This window comes from Megachile rotundata, chromosome 1, assembly GCF_050947335.1.
Source record: "Megachile rotundata isolate GNS110a chromosome 1, iyMegRotu1, whole genome shotgun sequence".
Classification (NCBI taxonomy): domain Eukaryota; kingdom Metazoa; phylum Arthropoda; class Insecta; order Hymenoptera; family Megachilidae; genus Megachile; species Megachile rotundata.
The window spans coordinates 14,709,991-14,729,824 of record NC_134983.1 but is presented as its reverse complement, the minus strand read 5'-3'; the positions used below and the strand labels follow the sequence as shown (position 1 = coordinate 14,729,824).

The 19,834-nt window shown below is 35.7% G+C and overlaps 1 protein-coding gene across 14 annotated transcripts in view; it reads left to right on the top strand.

The window, feature by feature from the left end:
* dlg1 (MAGUK family member discs large 1) overlaps positions 1-19,834 on the top strand; it is a 360,229-nt gene that overhangs the window by 321,545 nt on the left and 18,850 nt on the right. The window lies entirely within an intron of this gene.

Below are 19,834 nucleotides of genomic sequence, written 5' to 3'. Positions count from 1 at the left end.
TATATCGCCACGCGCTGAATTTCCACGCGTTAGATTACCACGCGCTGAATTGCCACGCGTTATATCGCCAAGCGCTGAATTTCCACGCGTTAGATTGCCACGCACTGAATTTCCACGCGTTACATCGCCAAACGCTGAATTTCCACGCATTATATCGCCACGTGTTGAATTTCCACGCATTATATTGCCACGCGCTGAATTTTTACTCGTTATATCGTCACGCGTTGAATTTCCACGCGTTGGATTGCCATGCGCTGAATCGCCAAGCGCTGAATTTCCACGCGTTAGATTGCCACGTACTGAATTTCCACGCATTATATCGCCAAGCGCTGAATTGCCACGCGCTAGATTGCCACGCACTGAATTTCCACGCGTTATATTGTCACGCACTGAGTTTTCAAGCGTTATATCGCCACACTGTATTTCCATGCGATCACCACGCATTACATCGCTTTGCATTATATTGCCACCTGCTGAATTTCCACTTATAAAACCGCGACTCACTATATTACCACACGTTATATCGCCACATGTTGCATCGGCACGCATTAAATCACGTCAGATATATTCATTCCAAAGATCATTTGACTTTCTGAGAACGCTTTCACCATACGTAATGGTATTCTCCGTCGACCCCATTTGAAATTTAAATATTTGAAAATTCCCAAAATGTAAATCTCTCGGAACGGCATATGACGTGCGAGGAAATCCCTGCTCCAAACTCCTCCAGCGGCGCAACACGACGTATCAAATGTTAATTATACCGGCGAATAAATATCAAGTTGATCCGTGGAATTAAGATTGCGTAAACGGTGTGGAAACAAGGAAACACGACGGTTAGTTTCTCGCTAGCGAAATAGCGCACGAATCGTGACTAACCATCGAGTACGTTCAAGGAGAGGAAAAAGCTATAGAAAACTATAGTATGCAAATTACACGGCACGAACGTGCGATCAGTCTTTGCCATTAACTATTGGCGCCACCCGGACTTCGATCGGTTTTATTCGATAGCCGCGAGAGATAAATGATCGACGATCGAAAGAACTGGAAAATCCACGTTTCAACGTATCTCCATTCCGATTAATCATTCGACCCTTTCGTTTTGATTGTCTTTGCCGGATAACACTTCCGTATGCTTTTCTAAGACGTTATCTAACTACTGTGTTTTATTAACGAGACACGGAAGACCAGAAGGTGATTCGTGTTAATCAGATGTATTTGCATGTTGATAGTAAATATCTGTGTTGGAGATACATTGTGCATAATGTGACAGGATAGATAATATACAGTTAATAAATTAAATTTCACTTATAATTAACTGATAGTTAGGTACATTGTAACTATCAATTTGGGGACCGATTAATTGGGGGTTTCTTTTAGTAAGACATTTATAGGTTTGGATATGTGAAACTTGTATGTAATATAACTCGAAAGAATTCTTTAAATTAAAACATTAAGGTAGCATAAAATTAAGGATTAACATTGTATATATTAATGTTACATATTATACATGTGTATGTTATAACAATATTACACATATGATACATGTTATATATTGGTGTTCTTAATTTCTGTAATTTTAAATGATTTTGGTGAGTCTTTTAAAGACTCCACTATTTAAAATCTATTTTCACCCCAATATTAAAATCTTCCACTATAAATCTTTTCATAGTTGTTACTTTAATATTTCCATGCCAAACTATAAGTTTGTAGCAATTTTATTAATTGAATCACGAGGTTCGTTTTCTCGAACTGTGGCGGTAAAGGGAATTCCAGCTGGTTTGAACATTCCAGTCCCCATATCGAGACGGTTGGAGGCAGGTCAGGAACGTAGGGAAGAAAGATGTGGGAACCCGGTCCCCTAATCTCGTCTAAGGTCACGGTCGTGATTTTATGGGATTCGAGACATCGTTCCGGATCGACGAACCTTGTACTTACGACATCGGTGACCATGAAAAGGAGACCTTTATTCTGGGATCCGTCGACCGGAAAATACTTGCATTCACTACAACTACGTGCTCGTAAAACATTTTACTTTGGCACGGGATTACGTTTGTTCATTGTATGAAAGGATTGTGAACATTTTCTGTATTCGGTTATAGGTGTGGTCGTAGAGGGCGTTTTGGCAAGCTCGTACAAACGTAAATGAAAACAGGATGAACAATGATTTACGCCTTAATCTGAAATTCTATTTCACGGCAGGCAGATTTATTTGGGTAATTTATATTTTACATCGAACTGGTTTGTGTATGTAAAACAATGGTTTTAATTAACATGGATCGGTTATTTTTAGATAAAAATGTACAAACAAGAAAGATTCATATTTTTCATCCCCACAAATGTTATACATTTATATGTAATTTATATAATTTTTCTTGTTCGAAGTAACTAAACATGTTATTAAAAGAAGTAAATTGTTTAAACTAACTAAACATGTTATTAAAATAAGCAAATTGCTTGAACTAACTAAACTTGTCATTAAAATAAGCAAATTGTTTGAACTAACTAAACATGTCCTTAAAATAAGTAAATTGTTTGAACTAACTAAACATCTCATTAAATTAAGAAAAATTGTTTGAACCAACTAAATATCTCATTAAATTAAGAAAAATTGTTTGAACCAACTAAACATCTCATTAAATTAAGAAAAATTGTTTGAACCAACTAAACATGCTATTTAAAGAAGAAAATTGTTTGAACTAACTAAACATGTCATTAAAATAAGTAAATTGTTTGAACCAACTAAACATGCTTTTTAAAGAAGTAAATTGTTTGAACTAACTAAACATGTCATTAAAATAAATAAATCGTTTGAACGAATTAAACATGTTATTAAAATAATTAAATTGTTCGAAACAATTAAATAAGTCAGATGTATAAAGATGTATCTTTAGTTATAAGGTAACTTTATTTTTAATGGCGAAAAGAATAAAAAAATGAACCGAATAAATTGATACACTTGACACAATAAAACTGTGTGTACAAATAACTATACATAAAGACAAATCATGAAATATTCAAGAAACATCAGAAAGCCAATATGTTTTATTCAATTTGCAGTTCAAGAGGAAATAAAGATTTGAATGCATAAGCGTTTAAGATCTCGTTATAGAATGATTAAATGGAAGATAAATATCTATTACGTAAAAATGTGGGTCAGAATCGCGAAGAAAAAAGAAGCCTAGTCGTCTTAATCGAGAAAACAAGCCAAATGCTGTGTAAAGCCTTGGACGAGGGTAGACAAGGGAGGATTTTAGGTTGGATTTTAGGGGCGTTACTTCCATCAGCGATCCAACGCGGATAAAAACAGCTCGATTTATGTTCCCCGTTTCTTCTTTGCCCATTTGTCTCTTCCTTATTTTGCTCGTTTTATACGGTAGTCGCATAAAAAAATACCTCTACGTTTTTCCCTAATTGTTCGTCCAATTAAACAAAATCGAGCGTTTCTACTTTGTTTTATGCGGGGCATTTGTTTAAGATTGATTGGTAGCGGGGAATCGGACTTAATTAGTATTTGAGATGAACGGGGTTGTGGATTTACGAGGAAATTTGCTTATTTCGAGGGGTGGGATTTGGGGAAGATAAATTTGGGAATTTGGAAGTTTGAGGGTTGGGAATTTTGGGGTGTGATGGTGGGGATATGGGAATTTGGGATTTTGGAGAATTGGGAAATTTGGGAAGAGGGGATTTGGAAATTTAGGAATTTGTGAATCGAGGATTTGGAAATTTGGGAAGTTTGGAATTTTGGAATTTTGGAATTTTGGAATTTTGGAATTTAGGAAATTAGGAATTTAAGAATTTGGGGATTTGGGAATTTTGGACTTTTGGAATTGGGGGATGTGAAAATTGGGGAATGTGGAATTTGGGAATGTGGAAATTGGGGAATGTGGGAATTGGAGAATGTGGAAATTAGGAAATTTGGAAATTTGAGACCTTAGAAATTTGGAAATTTAGGAATTGGGGGATGTGAAAATTGGGGAATGTGGAATTTGGGGAACGTGGAATTTGGGAACGTGGAATTTGGGGAACGTGGAATTTAGGAATGTGGAAATTGGGAAATGTGGGAATTGGAGAATGTGAAAATTAGGGAATTTGGAAATTTAGAAATTTGAGACTTTTTTAATTTGGTAATTTAAGTATTTGGAAATCCATCTATTTGAAATTAAGAACTTCTAAATTCAGGAACTCAAGAATTGACAAATCATCCGTACACCTCCTTCATTCTTCTCCGAATCCTTCACCTAATTTTTCACTCTGAATGGAACTTCTTCCTCGCTATTCAGTCCTTCCGACAGCGAATCATTTGATATAGAAAATGAGGACTCGTATGGTGTCATGTAAAGACGAATAGCCGGGGACACGCGACAGTGACCGCTTCCGGTGAATCCTTTGCTAATTGCGGAAAATACTCGACCTTGTTTCACCGACTGAGCATGTGGAAAGAGTTATACGGAAACACGTGACCTTTACATTTAACAGGATGGTTCAATTAGTAGGACTAAGGTGTGTTCCTTTTCTTTCCTCTATTTGTTAGGGTATCATTTTCCGTTTGCGGTCTTTTATAACTGAGTGATAGTAAACATTTCTTTACCAAACTAAAGTTTCTTATTCGATACTTGATGTGGTAAAAACAGTATTGTTAAGATTATTACTGCCATCACCTGAGGTTTTTCGTTCAATTTCGCTGCAAATAGTGATAGTCGCGCAGGATATTCGTAAGTGCCGATGTTCGGTTTTATAAGAAATTGATTAAAAAGTTTTCGCCCGAGGTTGTCAGCTTGACAAACAGCTACGAGCCACTCTATTTTTCAACGTTGTCGCGAGCCACGGAAATAATTTGATCAAGTTTTGCCCGACTAACTGCGGAAGACGGCTGCCAACTAGGAGATGGAAATAGACCCGAAAATTCGAGTTCCGTGCCAGTTTCGAGACTTTAATAGGATTACCCGAGAGCGCATCCGAAGTTCGGCTGAACGAAATACTTTTAGCGATCGCCGTCCCTCAGACTCGTCGACAGAGATTCCTCTTGGCTGTACATCGATTATTTCCGCCGATCGAGGTATCGAAATTTTCGTGAAAAATTTGGGAGAACCATCTAACCTTTTAATTATTCATTCTCTACTGGGATAATCTATCGCGAGAACACTTTTATCGCGTGTTCGCTTTTAGAACTGATTTGGCTCGAACTTTGATTATGCTAGACATTTATTGGGGAAATTGTAGCGAGTTTAAAATTAGAAATATTTTTGGTGAAGATTGCACTATTTGAAGCATTTGAGTCATTGATTTATTTGGGCTACTCGAACTGTTTGAACCATTTGAACTGAATGACCTACTGGAGTTAAGTGAACAGATTTAAGTATTTAGACTATTTGAAGTATTTGGATAATTTGAACTGGATGACCTAGTTGAGGATTATCTAATTCGACAAATATAACTACCTAAACTATTTCACCTATTCGAACCCGTTTGAACAGTTTGACTTGTTCAAACGAATTGGACCATGTGAAGTATTTGAACTATCTAAACTGCTTGGAATATTTGAACTATTTAAGCTATTTGAACTAAATGAACTGTTTGAATGAATTGAACAAACTGAGATATTGCTAGCAGATGGATTAAAATACAGCCACGTTTTTGTGTTACGTGATTTCATGACTTTTCCATCGGAAATACATAAAAATCGAAGGGAATAAAATGAAACGAAATATCACGAACGAAGATATTTGATACCAGTTTTCGAACAAAATTTTGAAAGTAATACTATCACGATCGAAACCAATGAAAGTCGAAATTGATATTTTTGGTGGAAAAATTGAAATACGTTACTTTTACCTCTATATTTGGGAATTTCTAAATTTTTTATTTTTGAAATATTCAATTATTAAAGTACTAAGTCTCCGAATTGTTAAATTCTGGAAATTATAAATTATACATTTTTTAATTAGGGAAGTTTCAAATCTTCGAGTTCGAAAATTTCTGAATACCTAAATTCCCAGATCTCCAAATTTTCAAATTCCCAAGTCCTCAAATTCTCAAAGCCCTAAGTCCTCAAATTTCCAAAGTCCCAAATTCCCAAATTCTCCAATTTTTGAATTCCCAATTTCCCAAATTTTCAAATTCCCAAATTTCCAAATTCCTAAATTCCCTAATTTCGAAGTTCCCAAATTTCTCAAATTCCCGAATTCCCAATTTCTCAAATTTCTGAATCCCCAAATTTTCAAATTTCCAATTTCTCAAGTTCCAAATTTCTGAATTCCGAATTCCTCAGTCCCCAAATTAGCAAATGACCAAATCTCTAAATCACCAAATACTCAAATTCCCAAATTAGTCATTACCACATACCCTAAATATTGAACCCTCATTAAATTACAAAATTTTAGCTAAACTACCCTAATGCTGGTACAATAATAATAACCCAAGAAAACATAATAATAATAAATAATAATGAAACCAGAAACACCCAAAACACGTGGTACCATTATGGAAACGTTTTGATACCTTCAGATATTCGCCAGTTTCATTCGCAAACAGATTTCCTTTCACATCCAGATTTTCCGCAAAATCGGAACTCGAATTTCCCGTCAATTTTCCGTGTGCGTAGCTGCTCTAATCCGCGGCGGAAATCCGCGAATAGGGGATCAAAATTACCGAGAGGAATTCTGTGACGCAAAGGATCAGAATTGTCGACAAATAAACTCGTCGTTTCATTAAGTAAATGAAATGCGGCATTTTACAAACGCGGTACCCGTTTACGGAATTAAACCTTAACCGGCCGTTTGCGTTCTCGTTTAATTAAAACCCGTCAGGTCACCAGGGTCCGATAACGTTGTCAGTTGACGAACTTTAATCAAGGCCGGACTTGACCCCGAAACGTTGAAACAACGAGACGCTGGCTAGAGCCACGCTCGTCAACTAGGAGTGCCGGTTCGACCCTTGCTCTTTATTAAGGACACTCGTTGTCTGTGTATCATGCGAATCCTTGAACCTCCTTCGTCTATTCGCAGCCATTCTGTCGACTGCTATTTCGGTTTTCATTATAGGATCGGGTGATAACTTGAGAATTTGTGCTTTGGATATGGGTCAATTTGGGGTGTTGGAATTTGGGAATTTGGGAATTTGAGAATTTGAGAATTTGGGAATTAGGGAATTTGGAAATTAGGGAATTTGGAAATTAGGGAATTTGGAAATTAAGGAATTTGGAAATTAGGGAATTTGGAAATTAGGAAATTTGGAAATTAGGGAATTTGGAAATTAGGAAATTTAGAAATTAGGGAATTTGGAAATTTGGGAATTTGGAAATTAGGAAATTTGGCAATTAGGGAATTTGGAAATTAGGAAATTTGGCAATTAGGGAATTTGGAAATTAGGGAATTTGGAAATTAGGAAATTTGGAAATTAGGGAATTTGGAAATTAGGGAATTTGGCAATTAGGGAATTTGGAAATTAGGGAATTTGGCAATTAGGGAATTTGGAAATTAGGGAATTTGGAAATTAGGGAATTTGGAAATTAGGGAATTTGGAAATTAGGGAATTTGGAAATTAGGAAATTTGGCAATTAGGGAATTTGGAAATTAGGGAATTTGGAAATTAGGGAATTTGGAAATTAGGGAATTTGGAAATTAGGGAATTTGGAAATTAGGGAATTTGGAAATTAGGAAATTTGGAAATTAGGAAATTTGGAAATTAGGAAATTTGGCAATTAGGGAATTTGGAAATTAGGGAATTTGGAAATTAGGGAATTTGGAAATTAGGGAATTTGGAAATTAGGGAATTTGGAAATTAGGGAATTTGGAAATTAGGAAATTTGGAAATTAGGAAATTTGGAAATTAGGGAATTTGGAAATTAGGGAATTTGGAAATTAGGGAATTTGGAAATTAGGAAATTTGGAAATTAGGGAATTTGGCAATTAGGGAATTTGGAAATTAGGGAATTTGGCAATTAGGGAATTTGGCAATTAGGGAATTTGGAAATTAGGGAATTTGGAAATTAGGGAATTTGGAAATTAGGAAATTTGGCAATTAGGGAATTTGGAAATTAGGGAATTTGGAAATTAGGGAATTTGGAAATTAGGGAATTTGGAAATTAGGGAATTTGGAAATTAGGGAATTTGGAAATTAGGAAATTTGGAAATTAGGAAATTTGGAAATTAGGGAATTTGGAAATTAGGGAATTTGGAAATTAGGGAATTTGGAAATTAGGAAATTTGGAAATTAGGGAATTTGGCAATTAGGGAATTTGGAAATTAGGGAATTTGGCAATTAGGGAATTTGGAAATTAGGGAATTTGGAAATTAGGGAATTTGGAAATTAGGGAATTTGGAAATTAGGGAATTTGGAAATTAGGAAATTTGGCAATTAGGGAATTTGGAAATTAGGGAATTTGGAAATTAGGGAATTTGGAAATTAGGGAATTTGGAAATTAGGGAATTTGGAAATTAGGGAATTTGGAAATTAGGAAATTTGGAAATTAGGAAATTTGGAAATTAGGGAATTTGGAAATTAGGGAATTTGGAAATTAGGGAATTTGGAAATTAGGAAATTTGGAAATTAGGGAATTTGGAAATTAGGGAATTTGGCAATTAGGGAATTTGGCAATTAGGGAATTTGGCAATTAGGGAATTTGGAAATTAGGGAATTTGGAAATTAGGGAATTTGGAAATTAGGAAATTTGGCAATTAGGGAATTTGGAAATTAGGGAATTTGGCAATTAGGGAATTTGGAAATTAGGGAATTTGGAAATTAGGGAATTTGGAAATTAGGGAATTTGGAAATTAGGGAATTTGGAAATTAGGAAATTTGGCAATTAGGGAATTTGGAAATTAGGGAATTTGGAAATTAGGGAATTTGGAAATTAGGGAATTTGGAAATTAGGGAATTTGGAAATTAGGGAATTTGGAAATTAGGAAATTTGGAAATTAGGAAATTTGGAAATTAGGGAATTTGGAAATTAGGGAATTTGGAAATTAGGAAATTTGGAAATTAGGGAATTTGGGAATTTGAGAATTGGAGAATGTGGTAAGCGGGGAATTTGAAAATTCTAAAATTTGGGAAATTGGTGACTCCACCAGTACCCTAAACTGAACTCGTAATTACAAGAACCTTTTGATTTGTCTGCAGAAGTCTTCGACCAAAATCAATAATTGCTCATGACGCTATCAGTATTCCTACGCGACCTCCCCTTTTCCTTAAAGGACTTTCCTCCACTTTTCGAAAGCAGTTCACGTCTCCAAAAATCACCGCAGTTTCCGGATGATTAAATCATGGAAACTGTTGATAAAACTGTGTGTTCGATCGTATCGAATGTTTGATAGTATAAGTAGGTCAATCGAAAAAGCGATTCGTTCGGGTGAAATTTCCATTGTCGCAAGGTTGGCTTCGATTACGGTCGCTGCTGCAATTAGCCGCGATCCACGGCTCTACAAATCCGATATACGCTCGTTTCAATGTTTACCATTCGGCAGGAACGGTGTGGACGTGTATGACGCTGTTTCTGAAATGTCGGACAAGTTTTTACCTTGAAACGATACTATCGAATGCGACTTTTGCGCGAAAAGGTTACAAGTCTCTCTTTTGTAGTTCTCTGATGTTACGACGTCAGCGAGGTGCCCTGGACTCTGGGGCGCCATTAACTGCCCGCAGAATAAACTTTACACGACAGATACCATTTTCTTTTTATCCCTTTGTGTCTTTTGTTATTCTTCGTCTCTCTTCTTTCATACTTTTTTGTTGTACTTTATTTCTTTCTTCGTCTGCATTTTTGTCATTCTTTATTCTTTTTTTCTTAGTCTTTTGTATTTTTTTTATTCTACGTCGTTTATCTTGATTTTTTGTAGTTTTTGTTATTCTTTATCTTTTATCTTGATCTTTCATATTTGTTGATATCCTTCATCTTTTGTATTGTTCTTTTTTATTTTTTTTATTATTTTCCATCTGTTATTTTATTCTTTGGTATTTGTTATTATTCTTCATTTTTTGTCTTGCTGTTTTATATTTTTTTTGTTATTCTCCATCTTTTACCTTGATGTTTTATATTTCTTGTTATACTTCATTTTTTATCTTGTTCTTTTTTATTTATTATTATTGTCCATTTTTTATTTTACTCCTTTGTGTTTTTTACTGTTCTTCATCTTTGATCTTATTCTTTTGTATTTTTTATCATTCTCCATCTTTTATCTTGATCTTTTGTATTTTTTATTATACACCATCTTCTCATTGTTCTTTTGTATCCTTTGTTATCCTTCATACTTTTCTTGTACTCCTATGATCATGATACGAGTAGTTTATAATGAAAGGATGTGGAAGTGCACTTTTTAAAAAAATTTCATCTATATTACATTTTCCAGTTGCATGAAACCCAAAAGCTTATAAAATACAGGAAATTAAATTGTCTATACATCTACATCCAGCTCTCCAAGTTCGCACCCCTATACAACCATCACCTTTTTCGAATTCACCTGTAGCTTCCCGCCAGCAGACGCGCCATTTCCGCCAGTAAATATCGTCGATAAAAGCGCGCGATCGTCCGTCAACCCCCAATTAAACTTTCCAAACAAAGAAACACTATATTAAAAGCATTCGAAAATGGAAAGTGGCGTTGTGTCAGCCCTCGAACTTCCCTCGGTTTGTCCCCGTTTTCGTTGGAGGGGAAACCGTCGGGGGATGGAAGCAAGGGGTGGAATTCAGGGGCATATGGTGGGGAGTTTGGCGACGGTGGTGGAAACACGCGAGACTCAGCTTATTTCTATCGATCTGATGATAGCTCGGGGGGAGGGGGCCGGCTCGGCGCCGCGGCGCATGGCGACACGGCTATGCGGCTTTTAATCCGTCGCGACGCCCCCGATGTCGGGACGCGTCCGAGACGCAGCCACCTTTTTCCGTTTTTCCTCGCGGATCGCGGGTTGTTTGCTTTATCGCCGCCTCCCCGAGCGTTCCGGCCAAATTTCGCAAATTTGGGCCACCGCGGCCGCGTTACGTCACTGGGACGAACAGGTGCCACGCACCAGCGTGGCGTGCGTCGCGACGCTACGTCGCTGGACGGAAGATTATCGTGATGGATCAGTGAGCAGCTTTCGAGTGTGATCAAAGGTGAGCACACCTGCTCCCGGAAATTGTGTATTTTACTTTCTCCTCGTGAACGTCATAATGTAATCTTCGCACCCTTTGGAGAACGGTGATGTTCATGTTTTAATTGTGTTTGATGTTTTTTATCGATCTTGTAGATCCAACTTTTGATGCTCTATTTTTTATTGTTAATCGGGGACCCCATTTTATATTATTTAATGACTGCGAAATTGTTTCTTTCTTGGTTTTTGGTGGTTGGTATTTGATTCGAGAAAATATTTCGACGTTCTAAAATATAGTGCTCGTGGTAACCGCTGTCATACAGGTACCACACTATGTGGTATTTGTTGTAGTTTATTATAAATATTATACTTGATTGTTTTTTATAGTAAATAGAGTAGGTGGAGATTAAATTGATATTATGTTGAATGTTTTAGAATTGTTGCTTCATTTCTGTGTTTGATAATAAGTTTTGTGAGTAATGTTGGATGATATGTTTGACGGTGCTTGACAGTAAATGTTTGACAATGATTGACAGTGAATGTTCGACAATGTTTGACAACAATTTCTTGACAATATTTGACAATGTTTAACAATGTTTGACAACAACTATTTGACAATATCTGATAGTAAATGTTTGATAATGTTTAGCTTCGACAACATTTGACAATATTTAACAATGTTTAATAAATATTTGACAAAGTTTGACAATAAATATTTTACCATGTTTGACAACAAATAAATTGGCAATTTTCAACGATAAATATATGAAAATGTTTCACAATGAACATAATGATTGGCAATAAATAATTTGACACTGTTTGACAATAAGTGTTAGATAATAAGTGTTTATTTTTATACATAGTGTTTCGCGTTTATGCCGCCAAACGGTGTCACCGTGTTCCATGATTAAAAGGAAGAAAAAAATGTGGTATAAATATAAGGCTGTGGACGTTTTATTACAAAGTTATAATAAAAACACCAAAATTATAAATGGATAGATTCTTGTTCGATCGATTAGTTGGGTTTATTAATTCAACCTTACAAATAGAAAATTCTGCGATCCTGTATTGGTAGACTTTCTCATTTTTAATCATAGAATGTTTTGATACCATGTATCTATTCATGGACAGCATAACTTATGAATGATCATATTGAATAGTCCATCTGAAACTAAACATGTTTCTCAAACATTTAAATACACTATTAAATAATTTATTAAAGAATCAGTGAACAGTATTTTCTTTCATAATTTGAAACATGTAGCCACACAGTTACAATAGAAATGACAGAGTCAAATACTGCACAGACCTTCATGTGGACACCTATCTGAGCGCCTCACTAAGCTCTAATTTACTTTAAGGATTAGAACACTTACTTTAAGAACATAAATCAACATCATAAGCACTCAAGAATCTATTTCAAGCTATTCAACAATATTTTCACTGGACAAGATTGTTAAAAACTACTCTGTTTTTAGTACGAAAATATCGATTTAACAGACGTCATTCATACGTAGGAAGCACTGTGACCTACATGTAAGTTTCGGAAATGAATATACTCAGCAATGCCAGGGTGTTAATACAAGATCGATCAGATTTTTTCGTTTAAGCTCTCTTGACCTAGTGACATTTTCGGTTTCCGTAAGGATAACGCGTGTTGTCACTGCGGAACAGCGTGAAACAGGTGCGTGAAACGTGGATCGAGGCCACAGTTTGGGGCGCAGTGCGCAAGGTACGATTGGATCAGCTGAAACTCGCGTGCCACAGTAACGTACTCCCAAATTACGTACCCTTATTCTAATTTTTATCGTACTATTCAAATTTCTATCATGCTCGTATAATTCTTATTTTTATCGTACTCTCATACCCTGTATACACATTTCTCCATAATAAGCTCACCGAATTGTTCCATGGAGAACGATCACGAAACTAATGGCTTTCAGAGCTTAACTTTATGATTGATCTTATGCTTGAGCTTATGATTTTAGTAACATTAATTATAAGTTAGTAATATGACTTTAGTAAAGCTAACTTGGCGATATTAATTGGAACATATTACTTATAGACGAGATTGACTGACTCCATCTTTGGAACCTCTTAAAATTTTGGCGCCAAATCACTTGAGTGCATTATAAAAAAATATTTCCCCACAAACATTATACAAAACTATGATCCCACTGTTAAGATATGTTCATTGTTAAAAAATGTCTCCATAAACATCGACAAAACCTATGATTCTGTTATTGAAGTATGTACATCATCAAAGAATATGTAGCCATAGGTACAAGTCCCACAATCAAACTAATTCCTACAGACTCAGAATCTAATTATATGTCACTATGAAAGTATCAGTGAAATAAATTCTCCAGCAAGTACCCGTGAGATGAAGCACGAAGGCGACACATGTAAACAAGATAAAAAGGAAGCCGTCTAGTTGTAGATTTCGTAATTACAAGATAAGAAAGATCAATATTAGATTGACAGGAGCGATAAGGCATGAATCGGGTAACGAAAATTGTTTAGTCAGCCGGTTGGTGTGTTTATGGAGTTATCTCGTTGCATGAGGCCAGGGTTGGCCGTGAACGAAAATCAATTTCGAAGAGTAGAAGGTCGTACGTTTTGCATCTGCATCGAAGTTTCTGGCCGATGAATTCTGGTCGAGCTGCATTCCACGGGGACTGCGGCGCCCTGTGGTCATTTCGCTACGAAGGACGACCTTTCTGTGTTGGATGAAAACGTATGTGACCACTTAAAGCGGACGTTCCTCGATGTAGCCGAGCCTTAACCAAATGAAGTCATTCATGAATTCGCCGACGATGCTCTCGCAGCTACCGTGGACAGTCAATTAACCATGAAATCGTGGCTACCATTACCGTCGTTATAAATATTTCATGATCCGGATCGGTCCTTGGCTCCTCGACCGTGACTCTCATCGTTCACTTTACCATAGGAATAAAATTACAACGGTTGTATGGTGGAAAGCATGATATATTTATTTAATGTGGGTAATTGTACTATTGACGCTCTTGAAATTTAGGGTTTGGGGGTTGTGAAAGGTGAGGGTTATGTGACCCTAGGTTATTAGGGCATTTTCAGGGTTCGACTATGGAAATTTGGAAATTTGGATCTAGGGGAAATGGGGTATTTGGAAATTTGGGAGTATTAACTAGGGAAATTTGGATCTAGGGGAATTGGGGAATTTAGAAATTTGGATCTAGAGAAATTGGGGAATCTGGAAATTTGGATCTAAGGGAATTGGGGAATTTGATAATTAAGGATTTAGGAATTTGGAAATTTGAGAATTGGAGAATTTGGAAATTTGGGTTGTTATTGACTAGGGAAATTTTGAAATTTGGATCTAGGGAAATTTTCAAATTTGAGATTTGGGGAATTTTAGAATTAGGGATTTGGAAATTTGGAAATTTGAGAATTGAGGAATTTGGAATTTTGGGAATTACTGAATTGGGAAATTAAATAATTTGGATCTAGGGGAATTTAAAAATTTATAATTTGGGGAATTTTAGAATTAGGAATTTGGATCTAGGGGAATTTGGAAATTTGAGATTTGGGGAATTTCAGAATTAGGAATTTGAAAATATGAGAATTGAGGAATTAGAAAATTTGGAGGTTATTGAATTGTGAAATTTAAAAATTTTAAACTAGGGAAATCTGAAAATTGGAAGTTTGGAAAATTTTCAAATTAAAAAATTTTTTAAATTTGAAGTCCAAAAAAAATGTTAAACTTAGTAATTCAAAAATACCAAAAATTACTCTTCAGAAATTTAGGAAATTTAAATTTCCAAATTTGAAAATTCAAGTATTGAAATTTTGTACTAAAAAATACCAAAATACCAAAATTTTTAAATTTGTAAGTTTAGAAACTAATTAATTTAGAAACGTTAAAATATCAGTACCGATAAATCGTAAACGACCGAGTGCGTTTGAAATTTCGCGTAAATTCAGTATACGGTGAAATACAGCATCGCCCTTCGGTTAATCCATGGTGTGCATTGCGACGTGACCTTAATGGAAGCCTGGATACGCAGCTGCACCGGTCGACCACAAATTTGTGGTCTTTGTTAACGTAAACGAGAAGACCCGGTGTCGAGTGAATCCTCTGAAACGGAATGAAAATCGACCTTTTCAGGGTACAGATCGTTCCCTTCGGTTAAAGTTAAAGGGACGAGTGCAGCATAGAAAGGGTTCGAGAATCCGCGTTAACGCTTTTAAACGACGATTCCTCCGGAATGGATTTGAATTTCCACGAAAATTCTAATTAGAACATCCTACTTTTTTCCTTACCACTGTCACTGATACTCGACTTGCTGAAAATTCGTGGGTCGTTGAACTGTTAACAGCGTGGCTTAATTAAAGCAGTCGTAGTTGCAATGTGATTCGAGCTTTCCGTGTAACTATCTTTTTTTTCCTGTTACAACTTCTTGCTTCTCGGTTTAAGTAGAACAAGTTTGTCTACTTAAGTAGATCTACTTAAACAAGTGTATCTACCTCATTATTATGTTTACTTAGTTGATTGCATTAATTGGTACGAGTTTTTAATACATTCGGTGTGTTGTAATATTTTTACTGTGTGTTTTATTTTTGTTACGAATGTGTTGCATGATTGTTCCTTTGAAGAATGTGTTTTTATTGAAAATTAATATCTATAGAATTTGGCAGAAAATTTTTTGTAGAAGGAAGTAGGAGTTGAATGATTTTTCATCGGTATATTAGTAAGAGATCATTTTCAGTTACTTCACGAATTCTCTATCTGCTCGATTCAGTTCGCATGATCGATAGTAATGTCCAAAATCAACGACTCTTGATCGCAGCATTCAGTTGGAACAACCCTCGAATTCTATGTTAACGACCTTGCAGTAACAGTGTTCGATAACGATAACCTCGGAATCGTTAAGTGCATCCGAGTCCAATAACAATGAATTCGAGATCACATTCGTTGGGTTACAATGATCGAACTTTAAAATTGAATTACGGTACCCCTTCAAATAACCTATTCTAGCGAAATTGCATTTGATTCGTAAATTTGCAGCTTCAAAAATGTGAAAATTTAAGTAATTTGAAATCCCTCTATAAACTTAGAAATTTCCTAGCATTCGACTCCATTAGTTTCCTTTGACATGAAGTAAGATTGCAACGATGCATTGACAGTCTTCATTCGAGCTCGCTATTGGCAAGGATCAAAGGGTTTGTAGAGGTTTGAATGGTGAGGTTTCGTATGCGACACTCAACCGCACACGTGCACCTGTCTCTCCTTGAAAGCAACGAATTTTCGCAAATATTACTCGACGTGCGCAGCATGTGTGTACACGTCTGCGCATAATAGAATGCAACGAGCTTCTCTCGCAAGTAGGCGTACGCAGCGAAATTACAGCGTTAATTAAGACTTCCATTGAAATTCGACCGTTTCGAATTGCCTTCGCGAGAACTGGAGTATCTGGCTCGAGAACGAGCCGCGCAAGACCAAGCACTCGTGAAAATGACGAGTAGTCGGGAACACGTGTCTTCCCGAAGGAATTTCTGCAGCTTGCGTCGCTAAGGAGCTGTAGGTTTCCTGTCGCACGGAAATGAACTGCCTCTTGCCTTTGGAACAGTCGATTATTTCGTTGTTCTATTATTTCCTATTCTGTTAATTGCTAACATAATTAACTTTCTGAATTCATCATGTATTCAATTGAATACATAAAATCATACCCTGTTAGGTATCTAATGATGATTTCTGTGGGAAGTCTTAGTTATGAAGAATATTTATATTGATGTTAATGTTCAATTCATTTATAATTATATATAAAATCATGCACTGCTACGTATCTAATGTTGACTTCTATACAAAGTTTTAGATATGATGAGTATTTATAAATGAAAAAATATGAACAAAATAATTATTGATGTAATGTAACCTAACTTAATTTGGATGAAATTGATTTTATTTAGTCTGATGATGATTAAAATTAATTTCATTTAACCTGGTATGATTAATCCTGTCCTAACATAACCACATCTAACATGAATTACATCTAAATTGACTTGATATTCATAAACCTAATTGGACCTAACCTGATTTGAAGAAGGCTAATTTAACCTAACCTCATATCAATAACCCTAATCTAACCTAACCTCATATGAGTAACCCCAACCTAACCTAACCTCATATGAGTAACCTTAATTTAACCTAACCTCATATGAGGAACCCTAATCTAATCTAACCTCATATGATACGAATAAACATAATATAACCTAACCTGATATCAGTAAACCTAACCTAACTTAATGTGTCGTAAATAAACCTAATCTGACCTAACCTAATATGCAAAAACTTAACCTAACCTCATTTTACGAAATTCAATTCTTCCAAACTTCGTCAAAAAAATCTCCACCTTCAAAAAAAAAACAATAAAGCACAAAAAATCTTGCGAAAACTAGTTTTCCCATACCTTTTGTCTCAGTCTAATTGCCATAATACCGTTGTCGCAGAAAAAGTGTATTTCCAAAAAAAGAACCGAGTATCGAGAAACCACAGCGATGTTTTCGAAATCACGTTATTCGCGGACAAGATAGGGAAACGAAGTTTCGTTCGCAAATTGTTTCGCGTTCACCCGTCTACGAGTGAGTATCTAGTGCATTGCCCACGGGAACCGAATCCTGCCACTACGTGATTAACTACCTAGGCTCACGAAACTTCAACAACAACAGCAAGGAATTTCGTGTTCCCTCGTTCGTTCTATGCCACGCTCTTCTCCGGCGTCGAGCACACTCCTGGCCAGAATGGCTCGGTGAGCAAACGATCGTTCCAAAAAGAATTCCTCGACCACACGCTATGCTTTATTCCGTGTTATTATAACAGCAAAAAATACTCCACGAAAGATAATTCGATATTTTTTCCGTTATAGTTTATACCTTTTCCTAGAATCAACAGTACGTGCTGCACTGTGGCGAAGCTGTTTGTTGCCTGATACTTTGAGATCGAATTAATTGCTTTGAATTGCGTTACGGGCTGCTGGACGTGCAATTGAATTTTAGAGGAATAAAGTGGTATTTATTGCTGCGGATTTTGCGGTAGGTAGGTTGATGTATGGGTTTTATGATGTTTTCTGAATTTTGAAAGTTGGGGGTTGGGATTTGGGGATTTAGGAATTTGGGGTTTAGGGATTTGGAATTTTGAGAATTGGGGAATTTGCAAAATTGGGGGTTATTGATTTGGGAAATTTTTTAATTTGGATCTAGGGAAATTTGGAAATTTGAATGTTTGGAACTTTGAGGGTTTTGAAAATTTGAGAACTTGGAACTTTCAAAGTTTTGGAAATTTGAATGTTTGGAACTTTGAGGGTTTTGAAAATTTGAGAACTTGGAACTTTCAAAGTTTTGGAAATTTGAGAATTTGGAAATTAGAGTGTGTGGAACTTTGAGAGTTTTGGAAGTTTGAAAATTTGGAAATTTGAGAATTTGAGAATTTGGAAATTTGAGTGATTGGAACTTTGAGAGTTTTGGAAATTTGAGTGTTTGAAACTTTGAGAGTTTTGGAAAATTGAGAATTTGGAAATTTTGAGAAATTTGGAAATTTGAGAATTTGGAACTTTGAGAATTTGGAAATTTGAGAATTTGGAACTTTGAGAATTTGGAAATTTGAGTGATTGGATCTTTGAGAGTTTTGGAAATTTGAGAACTTGGAACTTTGAGAATTTGGAAATTTGAGTGTTTGGAACTTTGAGAGTTTTGGAAAATTGAGAATTTGGAAATTTTTAGAAATTTGGAAATTTGAGAGTTTGGAAATTTGAGTGATTGGAACTTTGAGAATTTGGAAATTTGAGTGTTTGGAACTTTGAGAGTTTTGGAAAATTGAGAATTTGGAAATTTTTAGAAATTTGGAAATTTGAGAGTTTGGAAATTTGAGTGATTGGAACTTTGACAATTTGGAAATTTGAGTGATTGGATCTTTGAGAGTTTTGCAAATTTGAGAACTTGGAACTTTGAGAATTTGGAAATTTGAGTGTTTGAAACTTTGAGAGTTTTGGAAATTTGAGAACTCCAAAAATGTCATCTTCACAACTTACAAATCTCATTCCACAACTCGTCTAAAAATATCCCCAGTTTCACCTCCGGTGGTCTACAATTTCCAGCGCTCACTTTATCTACCCATTTGTCAATAACATTCGATTCATCTGGCAGGAGTATGACAGTGCTTAATCGGCCGTCTCAGGACAGATTAAAAGTATTTAATTACAAGCACGTTCGAAGCTTCGTGTCGCTTGAAAGTTATTCCAGCTTGTACGCTTGGTGTCTCCTCAGCGCGGTGACTTTAATTAAAGTACTGCGAAAGGCGGAGCAATTAATGACCGGCGACATAGTTTAAGAACTCGATACCACGTGGATCCTTAATGAAAAAACTTTGTCCTTTGCCCCCGGGGAAAAAGAAAACACCTTCTCGTTTCTTATTTCTCGATCAAGAATCGAACGCTTCTTCCTAAGATATTGTTTTATGTATCTGCTTTATGAACTCTTTGATTAAACCGTTTTTTAATCACGAGACTTGAATAGGGAATACCGTTCTTATTATTGTCTGTTCTCATTTTATGAATAATTTGAAATGTTTCGTATTTTAACAAGATTTCTCATTTTTTATAAAAGCTTTTAGTTTTTAAGTTTTTAAGCTTGTAAGATTTTTAATGATTTTTTAATTTATTTATGTAAGATATGCAATATTAAATAAGTAGAGATAAGGTTCAAGTATATTGTGTGTTGAAAGAAAGTACCCG